Raw genomic sequence first — 16,861 nt, 5'->3', positions numbered from 1 at the left:
ATGTTGCACAGCCTGACAGAACATTTCAGGGGGCCTCATCTGGCCCATGGCCCATAGTTTGCCCATCACTGTTCTGGACTATTGCTCTCCATGGGATATGCTTGGGGAGGATACTGGAGTGGTTTCACATTTCCTTCTCAAGTGTAGTAAGTGGGTCATTCTGCCAGTCAGAGGTTAAGTGACTTGCCGCAGCTCACCCAGATGGGAAATGTCTAGATTTGAATTCACATCTTCCTGATGCCAGGCCCAGTGCTCTAACCATGGAACAACATCTGCCTCTAGTTTGAAAGACTTCTATGTCAACTTTAGGGCAGCCAGTATAATCCTGCATTACACCAGGTGGCACAAGTGAGAGAGTGCCAGGCCTGCAGGCAGCAACACTCACCTCCCCACGATGAAATCTGGACTGAGACACTTACTAGCTCTGTGACCCTGGACAAGTCACTTAACCCCGTTTGTCTTTGTTTCTTTATCTATAAAATGAGCTGGAGGCAAAAATATCTTTGCTAAGAAAACCCAAAATGGGATCCCAAAGAGCACAATAATTAAATGTCTCCCTTAGTTAGAGAATTAATTACCTGAGTGCAGGGACTGGTTCACCTTGTCTTTGTACCCCCAGTGACTGCATCATAGTAGAATAAGTACTTAATAAATACTTGTAATCAACTCCCTCACTTGTACCAGTTATTTCTGAGACTACTGAAGATACTCTAAAATGCCTTGTGTTTAGTTAAGGAGTAACAAGAAAATTCTTTTTTTAAAAAAATACTAATTTTTTAAATTTAGAATATTTTTCCAGGATTATATGATTTACGATCCACTCCCCTTTCCTTCCCCTCTCCCAAAGGTGACAAGCAATTTCATTGCGTTATACATGTATCATTGTTCAAAACCTATTTCCATATTATTCATATTTGTGGTAGAGTGATCTTTTAATGCCAAACCCTCAATCATATCCCCATCCAACCATATGATAGATCCTATGATTTTTTTTTCTGTGTTTATGCTCCCACAGTTCTTTCTCTGGATGTGGATAGCATTCTAGAAAATTCTTAAGAAAAATTTCAATTAAAATCAAAACAATAGCTTTATGTACTTCAAGGTGGTAAGGAATTCGCTTGCTTGTGGATAGATTGTATTTCCAAAAAAATAAACATTGGGGAATCCAGGCCCAAAATAGGAGTTTATTTTGTTTCAATAAAAGTTCATATTTAGGTCTACAGGCATGGCATATTGGAACAGATCACAAAATGATAGATATAGTGGCTTTTTTTTAGTTGACCTTTACTTTGTCTTAGTAAAACTCTTAAGACAGAAAGTCAAGGGCTATGCAAAAGGGGTGAAGTGACTTGGCTAGGGTCACACAGCTAAGAAGTGCCTGAGGTCATATTTGAACCCACATCCTTCCCACTCCATGCCTGGCACTCTGTCCACTGTGCTATATAGCTGTTCCAAGATACAGGGTTTCTTCAGAGAGCTTGTATGTCTTGAAAATATGAACTGAAGTGAGATGAGATTAAAACTATGTGTATAGGAAGAGAAATGTATTTTATCGACAGTCTATAAAAGTACAATAAGATTGTTGAGAATGGACAGAAAATTCCATCTTGAAAATGGCCAGAGAGTAGAAGCAGTGCTTAACCTCTCCTAACCCATACATATAGGTCTCCTAAAGAAGACATAAAAACAAATCCAGATGAACAAAGGGACCCCATAACAGGGTACAGCATTGAAGATACGTGGGATTGGGGCATTTCCATGCTATAAGGGGGTGAAATAGCTCTCGCTAAAACGTGAGCTGAACAACCCCCTCCCCCCACACCACCCATAGTGCCAAAGCCAGCGCACGAGTCATAGAGCAAGTTTGGAGAATTCATTAAGTTCTTGGCAGCTTCCTGGGGATCACCACGATCTGCTCCTGAGAGCAGCAAGACTTAAGACCCCAAGAGGCTAAGGAACTGGACTTTGAACACAGACCTTGAGCACAGGGGCAGATATTGAGTGCAGGCACGGACTAGGACCTTGAGGGCAGGCGCGGACCTTGGGTGGGGACCCAGTGCAGAGGGGTGCATAACTGTGAAAGCAGCACCCTGAGACTGTTAAAGGAATTCTGGGCAGAGGAGAAAGCAAGGGGACCACCAGGTGGCTTGACCCTGAGAACAACTAGACTTGAGACCTCAGGAGCCTAAAGAGCACAGACCAACCCTGGGCATGAGGATGAAGCTGAGAGGGCGTATGGCACTGTGACTCAGGTGAAAACTGCTCCACAACTCCATAGGATAGGCAGAGAGCCTGTCGCCTCATCCAGACTTCTTACTGAGAAAGAATAATAATAATGGCAAGCCAGGCACAAGAACCACAAAAGAGAAAGATCAAGAAGAAATCTTTAACATTCGACAACTTTTACACAGAAAAATCCAGACAACAGAGCAAACAGCAGAGGAGAACAAAAAATCACATCCAAATCTTCCCCCAAAAATGAAAATTGGTCACAAGCTCTTGAAGAGTTCAAATCTGAGATCATGAGAAAGATGGAAGAGACTTGGCAATCAAAGTGGGAAATAGCTCAAAAGGAAATTAACAGGTTAAAAGACAGAAACTACCAATTAGAGAGAGATGCCCCCAAATCAAATGAAATGATAATGGAGGAAACCATGAAAAACAGAATAGACCAAATTGAAAAGGAAAATAAAAAGATTATAGCAGAAAACCAGTCTTTAAAGACCAGAATTGGGCAAGTAGAAGCCAATGATCTCTCAAGACAGCAAGAACAAATAAAGCAAAGTCAAAAGACTAATAAAATAGAAGAAAACATGAAATATCTCACTGAGAAATTGACAGATCAAGAAAACAGGTCTAGAAGAGACAATTTGAGATTCATTGGTCTTCCTGAAAAAGCAGAAATTTAATAGAAACTTGGACTCCATACTACAAGAAATTATCCAATAAAACTGCCCTGAAGTTCTTCAACAAGAGGGCAATATAGACATTGAAAGGATCCATAGATCACCCTCTACACTAAACCCTGAAAAGACAACCCCCAGGAATATAATAGCGAAATTCAAGAGCTTCTAAGTAAAAGAAAAAAATTTTACAAGAATTCAGAAAGAGACAATTCAGATATCAAGGAACAGCAATCAGAATCACACAGGACCTGGCAGCCTCCACACTAAAAGACTGAAAGGCTTGGAATATTACATTCAGAAAGGCAAGAGAACTGGGTCTACAACCAAGGATCACCTCCCCATCAAAATTGACTATATACTTCCAGGGGAAAGTATGGGCATTCAACAAGATAGATGATTTCCAAGTATTTGCATAGAAAAGACCAGGACTAAATGGAAAGTTTGATATCCAACCACAAAAACTAAGAGAAACATGAAAACATAAATAAGAAACAGAGGAGAAAGAAAGAAAACTCTTATTTTTAAATTTGCCTCTTTAAGGGCTTCAATAAGATCAAATTATTTGTATTCCTATATGGAGAAAGGTTATGTGTAATTTTCAAAACCTGTATTCACTATTATAGTAATTAGAAGAATTATTCATAGGGAGAGGTTGGAGTATTAAATGGTCTAAGATGATAAGGGGTGCGGGGAAGAAAAGCGGAGGGTCAATAGTAGATGGCACCAAGAGAAACTTGAATGAATAAGAAAAATAGGATACTCTATACCACAAAAAGAGGGCATGGGAAGGGGAGGGGATGAATACTATTATAAGAAGGAGAGGAAGAGAGCATTAAAAGGTAATATTTAAACCTTACTCTCAGTGGAATTAACCCTGAGAGGGAAAAGTAGCTATATCCATTGGGGTATAGAATTCTATCTAACCCTACTGAGAAAGAGAAAATCTAACCCTACAGAAGGGATAAACCAAGGGAAGCAGGGGAGTGAGGAGGTAAAAAAAAAGGAGTGGAGGAATGGGAAGAGGGAATTCATTAGGCCTTTAAAAATAAAAATAGGAAAAGAATAATGGAGAGGGTGGAAAGGAAAGTAAATTAAGGGAGGGGACAAGGGGGACTGGTTTAAAACAAACCACTGGTTTAAAAGGAAATAACGTAAGAAGAAGGGGTAGAACTAGGAGAGGATACCAAAATGTTGGGGAATACACAACTGATAATTGTAAATCTGAATGTGAATGCGATGAACTCGCCCATAAAACGGAAGCAAATAGCAGAGTGGATTAGAAACCAAAATCCTACTATATGTTGTCTACAAGAAACACATATGAGGCAGGTAGACATACTCAGGTTTAAGGTGAAGGGTTGGAGCAAAATCTTTTGGGCCTCAACTGAGAAAAAGAAGGCAGGAGTGGCGATCATGATTTCTGGCAAAGTCAAAGTAAAAATAGATCTGATTAAAAGAGAAAGGGAAGGTAATTACATCCTGATAAAAGGCAGTATAGACAATGAGGAAACAACAGTACTCAACATGTATGTACCAAATGGTATAGCATCCAAATTCCTGAAGGAGAAACTGGCAGAGATCAAGAAGAAAATAGATAGTAATACTATACTAGTGGGAGATCTAAATATTCCTCTTTCAGATCTAGATAAATCAAACCAAAAAATAAATAAGAAAGAGATAAGAGATGTGAATGAAATCTTAGAAAAATTCGATTTAATAGATATGTGGAGAAAAATAAATAGGGACAGAAAGGAATACATATTTTTTTAGCTGCACATGGTACATTCACAAAGATTGACTATGTAATAGGGCATAGAAACATTGCAAAGAAATGCAAAAGAGCAGAAATAATAAATGTAACCTTTTCAGATCATAATGCAATAAAATAATAATTAGTAAGGGCACATGGACAGGCAAATCAAAAACAAATTGGAAATTAAATAATATGATTCTCCAAAACCAGTTAGTTAAAGAAGAAATCATAGAAACAATAATTTCATTGAAGAGAAAGACAATGATGAGACATCCTACTAAACTCTGTGGGATGTAGCTAAAGCAATACTCAGGGGGAAATTTATGTCCTTGAGTGCATGTATTACAAAATTAGAGAGGTCAATGAGCTGGGAATGCAAATTAAAAAACTAGAAAGGGAACTAATTAAATGAACTGGGCATGTAAATTAAAAAACTAGAAAGAGAACAAATTAAAAATCCCCACCTAAAGACCAAATTAGAGATTATAATAATTAAAGGAGAATTCAATAAAATTGAAAGCAAAAGAACTATTGAATTAATAAATAAGACTAGAAGCTGATACTTCGAAAAAAACAACAAAATTGACAAAGTACTGGTCAATCTAATTTAAAAAAGAAGAAAACCAAATCATTAGTATCAAAGATGAAAAGGGAGACCTCACTGCTAATGAAGAGGAAATCAAGGCAATCATTAAAAAATATTTTGCACAATTGTATGGCAATAAATATAGCAACTTAGGTGAGACAGATGAATATTTACAAAAACATAAGTTGCCTAGATTAACAGTAGAAGAAATAGAATACCTAAATAATCCCATATCAGAATAAGAAATTGAATAAGCCAGCAAAGAACTCCCTCAGAAAAAGTCCCCAGGACCAGATGGATTCACAAATGAATTCTATCAAACCTTCAAAGAACAACTAATTCAAATACTTTACAAACTATTTGACATAATAAGCAAAGGGCTTCTACCAAACTCCTTTTATGATAAAAATATGATACTGATCCCAAAGCCAGGTAGATCAAAAACAGAGAAAGAAAACTACAGACCAATCTCCTTAATGAACATAGATGGAAAAATCTTAAACAGAATATTAGCAAAAAGACTACAGGGGAAGCTGGGTAGCTCAGTGGAGTGAGAGTCAGGCCTAGAGACAGGAGGTCCTAGGTTCAAACCCGGCCTCAGCCACTTCCCAGCTGTGTGACCCTGGGCAAGTCACTTGACCCCCATTGCCCACCCTTACCACTCTTCCACCTAGGAGCCAATGCACATAATTTAAGGGTTTTAAAAATAATAATAATAATAATAATAATAATAATAATAACAATAAACAAATATAATCACCCTAGACAATATAAAATACTTAGGACTCTACCTACCAAAATAAACACAGGAATTATGTGAACACAACTACAAAACACTTTCTAAACAATTAAAACTAGATCTAAACAATTGGAAAAACATTGATTGCTCATGGGTAGGACGAGCTAACATAATAAAAATGACCATTCTACCCAAATTAATTTACCTATTTAGTGCCATACCTATAGAACTACCAAAAAACTTCTTACTGAATTAGAAAAAACTATAACGAAGTTCATTTGGAATAACAAAAGATCAAGAATATGAAGGGAAATAATGAAAAAAAATGTGAAGGAAGGTGGCTTAGCAGTACCAGATATTAAACTATACTATAAAGCAGCGGTCATCAAAATGATATGATACTGGCTAAGAGACAGAAGGATCAGTGGAATAGACTTGGGGTAAGTGACATCAGCAAGATAGTGTATGATAAACCCAAAGAGCCCAACTTTGGGGACAAAAATCCACTATTTGACAAAAACTGTTGGAAAATTAGAAAACAATATGGGAGAGATTAGGTTTAGATCAACATCTGACACCCTACACTAAGATAAATTCAGAATAGGTGAATGATTTGAATATAACGAAGGAAACTATAAGTAAATTAAGTGAACACAGAATAGTATACTTGTCAGATCTATAGGGAAGGGAAAATTTTAAAACCAAGGAAGAGTTAGAAAACATTACAAAATGGAAAATAAATAATTTTGATTATATTAAATCGAAAAGGTCTTGTACAAACAAAAACAATGCAACCAAAATCAGAAGGGAAACAATAAACTGTGGAAAAATCTTTATTACTAAATACTCTAACAGAGGTCTAATTATTCAAATATACAAGGAGATAAACCAATTGTATAAAAAAATCAAGCCATTCCCAATTGAGAAATGGGCAAGGGACATGAATAGGCAGTTTTCATATAAAGAAATCAAAACTATCAATAAGCACATAAGAAAGTGTTCTAAATCTATAATAGAGAAATGGAAATCAAAAGAAGTCTGAAGTACCGCTTCGCACCTAGCAGATTGGCTAAAATGATAACAGGGGAGAGTAATGAATGTTGGAGGGGATGTGGCAAAAATGGGATATTAATGCATTGCTGATGGAGTTGTGAATTAATTCAACCTTCTGGATGGCAATTTGGAACTATGCCCAAAGATCTCTAAAAGACTGCCTGCCCTTTGATCCAGCCATAGCATTGCTGGGTTTGTATCCCAAAGAGATCATAGATAAAAAGACTTGTGCAAAAATATTTATAGCCACGCTTTTTGTGGTGGTAAAAAAACTGGAAAGTGAGGGTATGCCCTTCAATTGGGGAATGGCTGAACAAATTGTGGTATATGCTGGTGATGGAATACTATTGTGCTCAAAGGAATAATAAATTGGAGGAATTTCATGTGAACTAGAAAGACCTCCAGGAATTGATGCAGAGTGAAAGGAGCAGAGCCAGAAGAACATTTTATACAGAGACTGATACACTGTGGTAAAATTGAATGTAATGGATTTCTGTACTAGTAGTAATGCAATGACCTAGGACAATTCTGAGGGATTTATGGAAAAGAATGCTACCCACATTCAGAGGAAAATGTACAGGAGTGGAAACGCAGAAGAAAAACAACTGCTTGAAACATGGGTTAATGCGGACATGATTGGGGATATAGACTTGAAAGGACCACACCAATGCAACTATCAATAATATGTAAATAAGTCTTGATTGATGACACATGTTAAAACGAGTGGAAATGTGCTTTGGATACGAGGGGGGATGAAGGGAGGTCGAAGGGGAAAGTAAAAACATGAATCATGTAACCATGGAAAATTTTTCTAAAAAAATAAAACATTTAAATCTTAAAAAAAAGAAAATGAAATGGCCAAAAATTCAGGCTTGTTTTGATTCGTTTACCACGAATTCCAAACCAGAGAACTAGTGTTACCTCTAAAGTCTTCATTAAAACAAATGGCTCCAACCAGGTGAAAAATGTTGCTTCCCGATTTCATGGTAATGTTAGATTCCTTATCTGGGCAGAGAGCACGTGCTATAATGAATGTTTTTAAGTCTGTTGATTTTGTCTATATCACTGTACATAATGCTTTTGGAAGAAACTATTAAACTCAAGATACTAATTTATTCTTTTTCAGTTTCTATTTAGTTTAGCCTCCACCAGCAGTAAGGGGAGGCTTTGAATCACAGGGTGCACCTAGGTAGTGAAGTAAAAAGAGTACAAGGGCTAGAGTTAGGAAAACTTATCTTCCTCAGTTGCAATCTGACCTTAGACACAATTACTAGCTGTGTGACTCTGGGCCAATTGCCTCACCCTGTGTGCTTTCCTCATCATTAAAATGAGCTGGAGAAGGAAATGGCAAACTGCCATTATGTCTGGCAAGAAAACCCCAAAAAGCGTCAAGAAGAGTCAATCGTGATTCGAAAGACTGAAAAAATTTGGCCACAGAGGTAAGTGGGAATTTGAATCCTTGGGAAGAGTGGGATACTGCAAAATGGGAACCATTCCCATTCCTGTTTTTTTTAATACTCCTTGCCAGTGAGAGCCATGCAGTGGGATGAAGGTAATAATAACGATGAAAAATTCCCAGAGACTGGGTTCTGGGTGAGAAAATCCATTTATGAGGCTAGCAATAAAGTAGCAAATTAATTGACCAGTCATCTCTTTTGGGAATCAGAATCAAAGATATATAGTTTTTTGGGTCATTAAATACAATTTTGGAAGCCCATTATTCATCTCTCCTGTTAAGGTCTCTGTTTGATGAATACCTAATGATGAGGTGTGGATCAACATTCAGTCCCTCCCCAATTCCTTGATGAAGATGAAAAATCCCATCATGTGCTGTCCTAGGTTTCCAATGTCATTAAGAAGAAATTAGATCATACCCAGTTGAGAGTAACATTGTCCATTCACTCCAATGTAGGACTTGAACACATTCTTCTGCTGCCTGTAAACACACCAGGTCCAACCCGGTTTTTATTTATTAGGTAGGACATAACCCACTTTTCAATGTCCCTAAAATAGAAAATACTCTGGTATAGGCAATGAGGAAAGCATTCCATGTTGGAAACAAAGGAATGGGGAAAGAAGTTTGAAGGACAGATACTAAATTCAATTTAAAGCTAGAAATAGATCTTCTCTTTTACCCTCTGATTCATTGGGACATAGTCTTTTCAATGAATTATCAATAGATTTGTCATTTATATATTTCAGGATTGACTCACCAGAATCCAAATAGACATGAAAGTACTATATGTTTCACAGAGGGTTTAACCATGAGACATGGATGCTTTTAACATGATGATAAAAGGTGACTGATAGATATATTGACAAAAGAGCCATTTGGCGACACTCTTCTCAGACAAGGGGGTGTATTTTTTCATTTTAATTTTTCTATGTAGTCTGTCCGCTACCTTCATCACATCATTGAAAGTATCATCTGGAAAACAATATAGATTATAACATTAGCATTTCCACCTCTTATTTCATTTTCTGGAGGTGAACATTCACAAATTATTCTTCAAATATTAAATCTTTTTTTGAAGAAGTTGAAATGTATTTATTGATTAAAATTTAATTAATTAATTTATTTAGAATATTTTTCCATGGTTACATAATTCATGTTCTTTCCATCCACTTTCTTTTTCCTTCCCCCCTCCAGGAGCTGGGTTATACATGTATCCATTGTTCAAAACCTATTTCCATATTATTCATATTTGCAATAGAGTGATTATTTAGAGTCTACATCCCCATTCATGTCCCCATCGAACCATGTGATCAAGGAGGTATTTTTCTTCTGTGTTTCTACTCCCACAGTTCTTTCTCTGGAGGTGAGTAGTATTCTTTCTCATAAGTCCCTCAGAATTGTCCTGGATCATTTCAATGCTGCTAGTTGAGAAGTCCACATTCAACTGTGCCCAAGTGTATCAGTCTCTGTGTACAATGTTCCCCTGGTTCTGCTCATTTTGCTCTGAATCAATTTCTGGAGATCATTCTGGAGATCAATCACATAGAATTCCTCCAGTTCATTATTCCTTTCAGCACAATAATATTCCTTCACCCTCTGATACCACAACTTGTTCAGCCATTTCCCAATCGATGGCCACCCCCTCATTTTACAATTTTTTTGCCACCTCAGAGGCTTTAAATATTTTTGTACAAGCATTTTCCCAAATGTTAAATCATAATGTGTACATAATGTTCTATTGATTCTACTTATTTTACTCTTAATTATCTCATTTAGTTTTTTACAAGTTAAAAAATTAATCTGGTCATCATTACTTACAGAGCTATAATAATCCATCACAATCATGTACCATACTTTTTTAGCCATTCCCCAATTGATGAATATCCCCTTGGTTTCTGTTTCTTTGCTACCACAAAGAGAGGTACTAAAAATATTTAGGAGCATACAGATTCTTTTCCTTTTCCCCTTATCTCTGTAGTTTGAAATAGACCCAGCATTAATACTGTAGGGTCTAAGGAAAGAGTTTTATAGTTCTCTGGGTAAAGAGGGTCTTACAAATAAAAAACAAAACAAAACAATGGCACATGGGAAAGAAATGAAGGTAATGGGTACCTACCCCCAACTATTCAATCTAGCTATCCTAGGACTTGATGGCCACATGCTGCTTACCTCATAATGTAAAAACAGATTTAGGATGGGATATGTAAAAAGCCTAGACAATTTATTCCACATTGTATCAAATAAGTTATCCATTGTAAAATATGTTCAATTACTAACCATGTTCCGATAAATTAGATAATATACTCACATGGACTATTGCTCTTAGATCCTCTCCAAACCCCCATGTAATTTGCTTACATTAAAGAATATATCCTATATACAAATTTTAGTCTAATAACAGATCTTAAGAAGAATTAGATGTCTCTTGGAGAGAACAAAAGATAAGACTAAAAATCATTCTACTCTCACTGTACAAAAATTATTTTAACATACAACACAAAATGTTTCTTATTTAACCTGACTAAATAGTAGAATTGTGTCCTAGTTTTACATTTTGTCATTTCATTGCCTAATTATTCCTATACATTCTGAGATATCTGAAGGGTTTCTTTATAAATGTATATGTAATTAACTTGCAAATAGCAAGTCCAGATGTTCATCCACTTAGTTGGACCTAGGGTCTGGAAAGAGCTATAATTTCATGGTGAATAGTTTAGATCTCACAAACTAGTGCAGTGATAGGCAACCTTTTGAGCTTGGTGTGTCAAAATTCACCAAAAATCCGAGCATAGCTCAGGTGATGTGTCACTTTGAAGGAAAAAAGCATAATTTTTTGATATTTATAGTTTAAATAACATACTTCTCCGTATGAGGCTGCATGCAGCCATGTGTCATTGAAAATGACTACGTGATTCAGTGTTGACATGCATGTCATAGGTTTGTCATCAGGGACTAGTGGCTTTAAATGTGTTTCAACCTTAGTCTATTAAAGATTTAATATTGTAGTAATTCCTTTTATTGACCACTTGCCCTGATTATAGAAAGTTGCTATAAAATGAAAAAAAGAGTGGAATGGCTTTAGTAAGGGAGAAGTGGTCTCTTAGCCTTATGTCAATTCCAAGCAAAAGTTCAATAAACTAAACTCAGAATGAGCTAGTAGAGAATATTTTTCATTACAGAAAAAATGTTGTATCATGGAAATCAAGAGAGTCCTACCTTAGCCCATGCCAAAATAACTCTCCCAGCTTTTCCCTTGAGACAGGACTCCACTACTGTCAGTTCACAGATATCATCTGAAAGGAATGGTGGAATCACTGATTTTGGAGTGATTCTTGATGATCATACCTAGAAAATCAGACTCGGAAGAATCTTGATGATTTTGATCTCAGAGGGCTAAACTATTTTTTCTTACATAGCATTGCAACAATAAAGCTACCAGGCCTTAAAATCTTATCCGTACATTCTACTGGAAGCTAGGCACATCCTGGTATAAAATCTATCTATAGATGTCAATAAATAATGGAATTTCCCATAAAGAGAGAATATATTTATTATAGCTTATTCAAAACTTGATATATTGGCTAGTTGCTATAAATATCCAGACTATATGTAGACATAACTAGATATTTTTGTCTTGACATCTATATATGCATATAGTTACCAAGTATAATTGCACTACATATATAAGTTCACAATTCACAATAAAATAGATCTGTAAGATAAGCAATTCCGATATAATCTCCACTTTGTTCATTATTCTCTCTAATCAAGGAGTAGTTATAATGGAGAAGGGGATAAGATTTCACTTGCTGTTATGACTCTCATGCAAACAAGGAGATTTAAAAAGATCTCTATAATGTTCTGTAAAATATAGCTAAATATGGATATTTACAAAATATAACCTGCCCAGATTACCAGAGGAAGAATGAAAATACTTAAACAATCCCATCCTGGAAAAAAGAAATTGAACAAGCTGTCAATGAATTCCCCAAGAAAAAAATCCCCAGAGCCAGATAGATGTATTCAAAAGTGAATTCTACCAAATATTTTAAGAACAAATAATCCCAATATTATATAAACTATTTGAAAAAACAGGCAAAAAAGGAGTCCTATAAAATCCCCTTCATGACACAAATATGGAGCAAAAACAGGAAGAACAAAATTAGAGAAAACTAGAGACAAATTCTCCTAATGAATACTGATAAAAATGTTTAAATTAAATACTAGCATGGAGATTATAGTGATATATCACAAAGATCATTCACTGTGACCATGAGATTTATACCAGGAATTCAAGGCTGGCTAATTATTAGGAAATTATCAGGACAAATGACTATATCAGTACCCAAACCAACAGAAATCATATGAATATCTCAATAGATGCAGAAAAAGCTTTTGCTAAAATACAAGACCCATTCCTATTAAGACACTAGAGAGCATAAACAAAATGGAGCTTTCCTTTAAATCAGTGATTCCCAAAGTGGGCACTACCACCCCTTGGTGGTTGCTGCAGTGATCCAGGGGAGTGGTGATGGCCACAGGTGCATTTATCTTTCCTATTAATTGCTATTAAAATTTAAAAAATTAATTTCCAGGGGGCTAAGTAATATTTTTTTCTGGAAAGGGGGTGGTAGGCCAAAAAAGTTTGGGAACCACTGCTTTAAATGAAAAGTAGTATCTACCTAAAACCATCAGTAAAAGTATTATTTGTAGGGGGATAACCTAGAAGCCTTTTTAGTAAGATTAGGAGTAAAGCATGAATGCCTATTATCACTACTGTTATTCAATATTTTACTAGAAATTTTAGTTAATAGCAATAAGAGAAGAAAAGAAAACTGAAGGAATTAGAATAGGCAGTGAAAAAAACCATTTCATTTCACAGGTGATATTATAGTATACTTAGAGACACTTAGAGAATAAAAAAAATAGTTGAAATAATTCACAACTCTAGCAAAATGGCAGGGTATAAAACAAGCCCACATAAATCATCAGCATTTCTATATATTACCAACAAAGCCCCACAGCAAGAGATAGAAAAAAAATCATTTAAATTAATGGTAAAGAACAGAAAATATTTGGGAGTCTACCTGTCAAGACAAATCCAGAAACTACAATCACAGTTACAAAAGACTTTTCACACAAAAAGATCTAAATAATTAGGAAAATAGCAATTGCTCATGGGTTGCCTGAGCCTATATAATAAAAATGACACTTTTACCCCAATCTATTTACTCTGTGCCATACCAATCAAACTCCCAAAGATTATTTTATAGAGCTAGAAGAAGAATGAAATTCCTCTGGAATAACAAAAGTTCAAGAAGATAAAGGGAATCAATTTTAAAAAAAAGGGAAGTAAGGTGATTAAGCAGCACCAGATCTCCAAGTGTATTACAAAGCAGTAATCAAAACATCAAAACAATCTGATACTAAGAAACAGAGTTTTGGATCAGTGGAATAGATTAGCTACACAGAATCTATTGTATAATGACACTAGTAATTTAGTATTCAATAAATCCAAAGATTCAACCTCTGGGAACAAGAACTCATTATTTAATAAAAACTGTTGGGAAAATTGGAAAATAGTATGGGAATAGATCAACATCTCAAATCCTATACCAAGATCAGGTCAACATGGGTATCTGAGTTAGATCTAAAGATGACGTCATAAGAAAATTAAAGATACATGGAATAGTTTACCTCTGAGATCTATGGATAAGGGAAGAATTTGTGAACAAACAAGAGATAGATAATGTAACTATTAATATAACTTTCTCCTTTAATTTTGAAATGATTCCTCAGGTAGCCCTGAAGCCTCACCTGTCTTATTTCCTTCACTATTTCTTCTGCTAAACTGCTTCTTTTTCTGCTTCAGTTTTCCATATCTTCCTTTTTTTTTTTTGCTTTCTATTCATATCTCACCCTCTGCTTAAATGTAAATTATATTTTTTAAAAATTTAGTCCATAAATGATGTTAAAAAATTTAGTTGCTTACCAATATTTTCCTCAGTGATATAAAATTTCCATGCAGATTACCAGTTTACTTCTGAATAAATTTATCATTATTCACCCAAAGAATGTGTCTATATCCCTACTCTCTTGCTTGCTTCCATGGTGAGAGAGAGGGAGATACAGAAAATTTTCCTTCCTTTTACCTGTTTAATTGCTAATCCTATACGTATGCATGTATATGTATACACACATATGTATACATGTACACTTACACATACAAATACGTATATAGTATATATGCTTATGCAAATATACCCTAAAGAAGAAAGCTTACCTTTGCAGCTGGAAATAAATGATCTTGATTTCAAGTATTGGGTGAGCTATTAACAAGATGTCAGAAAGCAGGATGCCCCTAAATCTTCCCAGGAAATTTGATTCCCAGTATTTCACAGGGGAGATATATAGGCATAAGAATAAAAGGGTGTTAAAATGTTCTATAAGCCAGCTAGACTAATTTACAAACTTAAGGGGTTTTTTTGTTTGTTTTTTGCCCATATAGCAAACATTTATTATGTTATTATCAAAACATTTTAAAAACAAAGGATACTGACAGTTAACAAGCACGAAGAGATAGAGAAGCAAAAACACTCGGTAATCTCAAGGAGCTCACATTCTAATGATAGAATGTACAAATAAGAATGTACATATAAGATAGATACAATGTAACTGGACAGATATCTCAGAGGGAAGAGGTAGGGGGAGGCTAGAGCAGTGATGGCATGGATGCCAAAGATGGCGATAAGTGCTTTCTGAGGACACGGGGCTGTCCTCCCTCTCCCCCAGTTTCTTAGTAGAAAGGCAGAGAGACTAGGGCAGAGCTGCTTCCTTCCCCCTCTCCAACCAGCCTGATGACATTTTTTCAATGGGAGTGCACTGGCGAAAGAAAGTGGGCGGGGAAAGAAGGTGGGCTCCTCTAGGGCAGCCGAGCTCCAGGGAAGTGGAGGGCTGGGACCACTCCCCTCCTCCTCCTCTCCACCCAGGTGGAGGACATTCCTTACTTCACCTCTACCCAACAGCCCAATGGGAGGACTTTTTCCCTCCCCTATGTAGGTTGGGGGGAACAGGGTGCATCTGGCACTCTGTGGGGGAGGGGCATGGCACTTGTCTCTGGCCATGGGTGGGCACAGCACTCCATCTCCAAAAGGTTTATCATCACTGGGCTAGAGGATAGGAAAAGGTCTAAATTGGATGGGGTTTGAGCTTACTCTTGTGAGTGTTCCAGGAGGAACAGGTGTAAAGGTTCTGCCTTCAAGTCAAAGAAGCCCTGGCTCCAAGGCCTACATTTGATACAAGCTTGCTTTGTGATTATGGGCAGTTTTAAATCATGGGTCTGGACTTCTTTTTATTCCAAATTTCAATTATATATTATGTGATCAGTTAACATGATATGGATAGAGTTTGCTTTGGAGCAAGGAAAATCTAGGTGGAAGTCCCACCTATGGCTCCTTAATCCATTCCGGGTCTTTATTTTATTTAAATTTATTCTTTAAAAAAAAATTTTTTTCTGGTCTTTCTTAATCTTACTACCTTCCCTCAGAGATTACACACAACGTAAGTCTCTATCTAGTTTGTATATTGTTTACACACTGTTTCACAGGAAACTGTCAGGGCAGGGACTATTTCCTTTTTTAACCTTACTTTGTATTCCCACAGTGCCTGGTCAAATTGCTTCTCAGTGCCCTAGGTGAGATTATAAACCACAGAAAAGTCAGCAGAAAATTACCATGTCCGAACCAATTCAGGATGAATTGGAGGTGCATTCTATGGGGGGGGGGGCCTCTACATCTAATGAAATCACAGGTCCATCTCAGCCCCTATTATTTGCCCAATTTCACCTCCAGCTTTTTAAGTAGTTAACTCGGGTTATGTGTAGATGGCAGGCTGTGGCATGCTCCATAATTCTCCTGAAGAAGGCACCATACTAGATCAATCAAGCCCAAGGAGATGACGCACGTTGCCCACCGATACATAAACCTGTGCTCTCCTGACATTTTTTCCCCTTCCTTACCCACACAGGGCGACAAATTGCAGGGTAAACACTACACTAGAACTCACAAATATAGTCCCTCCAGCACCGCTCAGACTATCCGCTTCCGCTCCGGAAATGATGCGATCGGAACGACTCCAGCTCGTGCTGCGCACGCACATAGTTCACCAAGCCTCTCTAGCTACGCGCTTCCCCCTTCTCTCTATGGTTCCTCCCTTGGGATTCGGCCTCTCGGTGGTGGCGCCTTAGGTCCTGCAGGCAGGCTCCGGGTCGCGACACCACGGATGGTTACGACTCAGAGGATTTCTCGTCATCCAAGGAAGACAAAGACTACGTACCCTCCGGTGAGGGTTCGCCGCTGACTTGCGCGCG

General features: G+C 36.8%; 1 long non-coding RNA gene across 2 annotated transcripts; it reads right to left on the bottom strand.

The window, feature by feature from the left end:
* Positions 1–9,844: 9,844 nt before the first annotated feature.
* On the bottom strand, positions 9,845–16,598 carry LOC123239557. 2 transcript variants are annotated; one of them, XR_006505734.1, is made up of 3 exons: positions 16,558–16,598; positions 11,710–11,786; positions 9,845–10,020 (listed from the first exon to the last, which is right to left on the bottom strand). It is a non-coding gene; the product is annotated as an uncharacterized LOC123239557 (long non-coding RNA). The 2 variants fall into 2 exon arrangements; XR_006505733.1 differs by lacking the exon at positions 16,558–16,598 and adding an exon at positions 14,777–15,098.
* Positions 16,599–16,861: the final 263 nt, after the last annotated feature.

Source organism: Gracilinanus agilis, chromosome 3, assembly GCF_016433145.1.
Source record: "Gracilinanus agilis isolate LMUSP501 chromosome 3, AgileGrace, whole genome shotgun sequence".
NCBI classification, from domain to species: domain Eukaryota; kingdom Metazoa; phylum Chordata; class Mammalia; order Didelphimorphia; family Didelphidae; genus Gracilinanus; species Gracilinanus agilis.
Note: the sequence above shows the minus strand (reverse complement) of the source record. Positions and strands in the feature narration are given on the sequence as shown.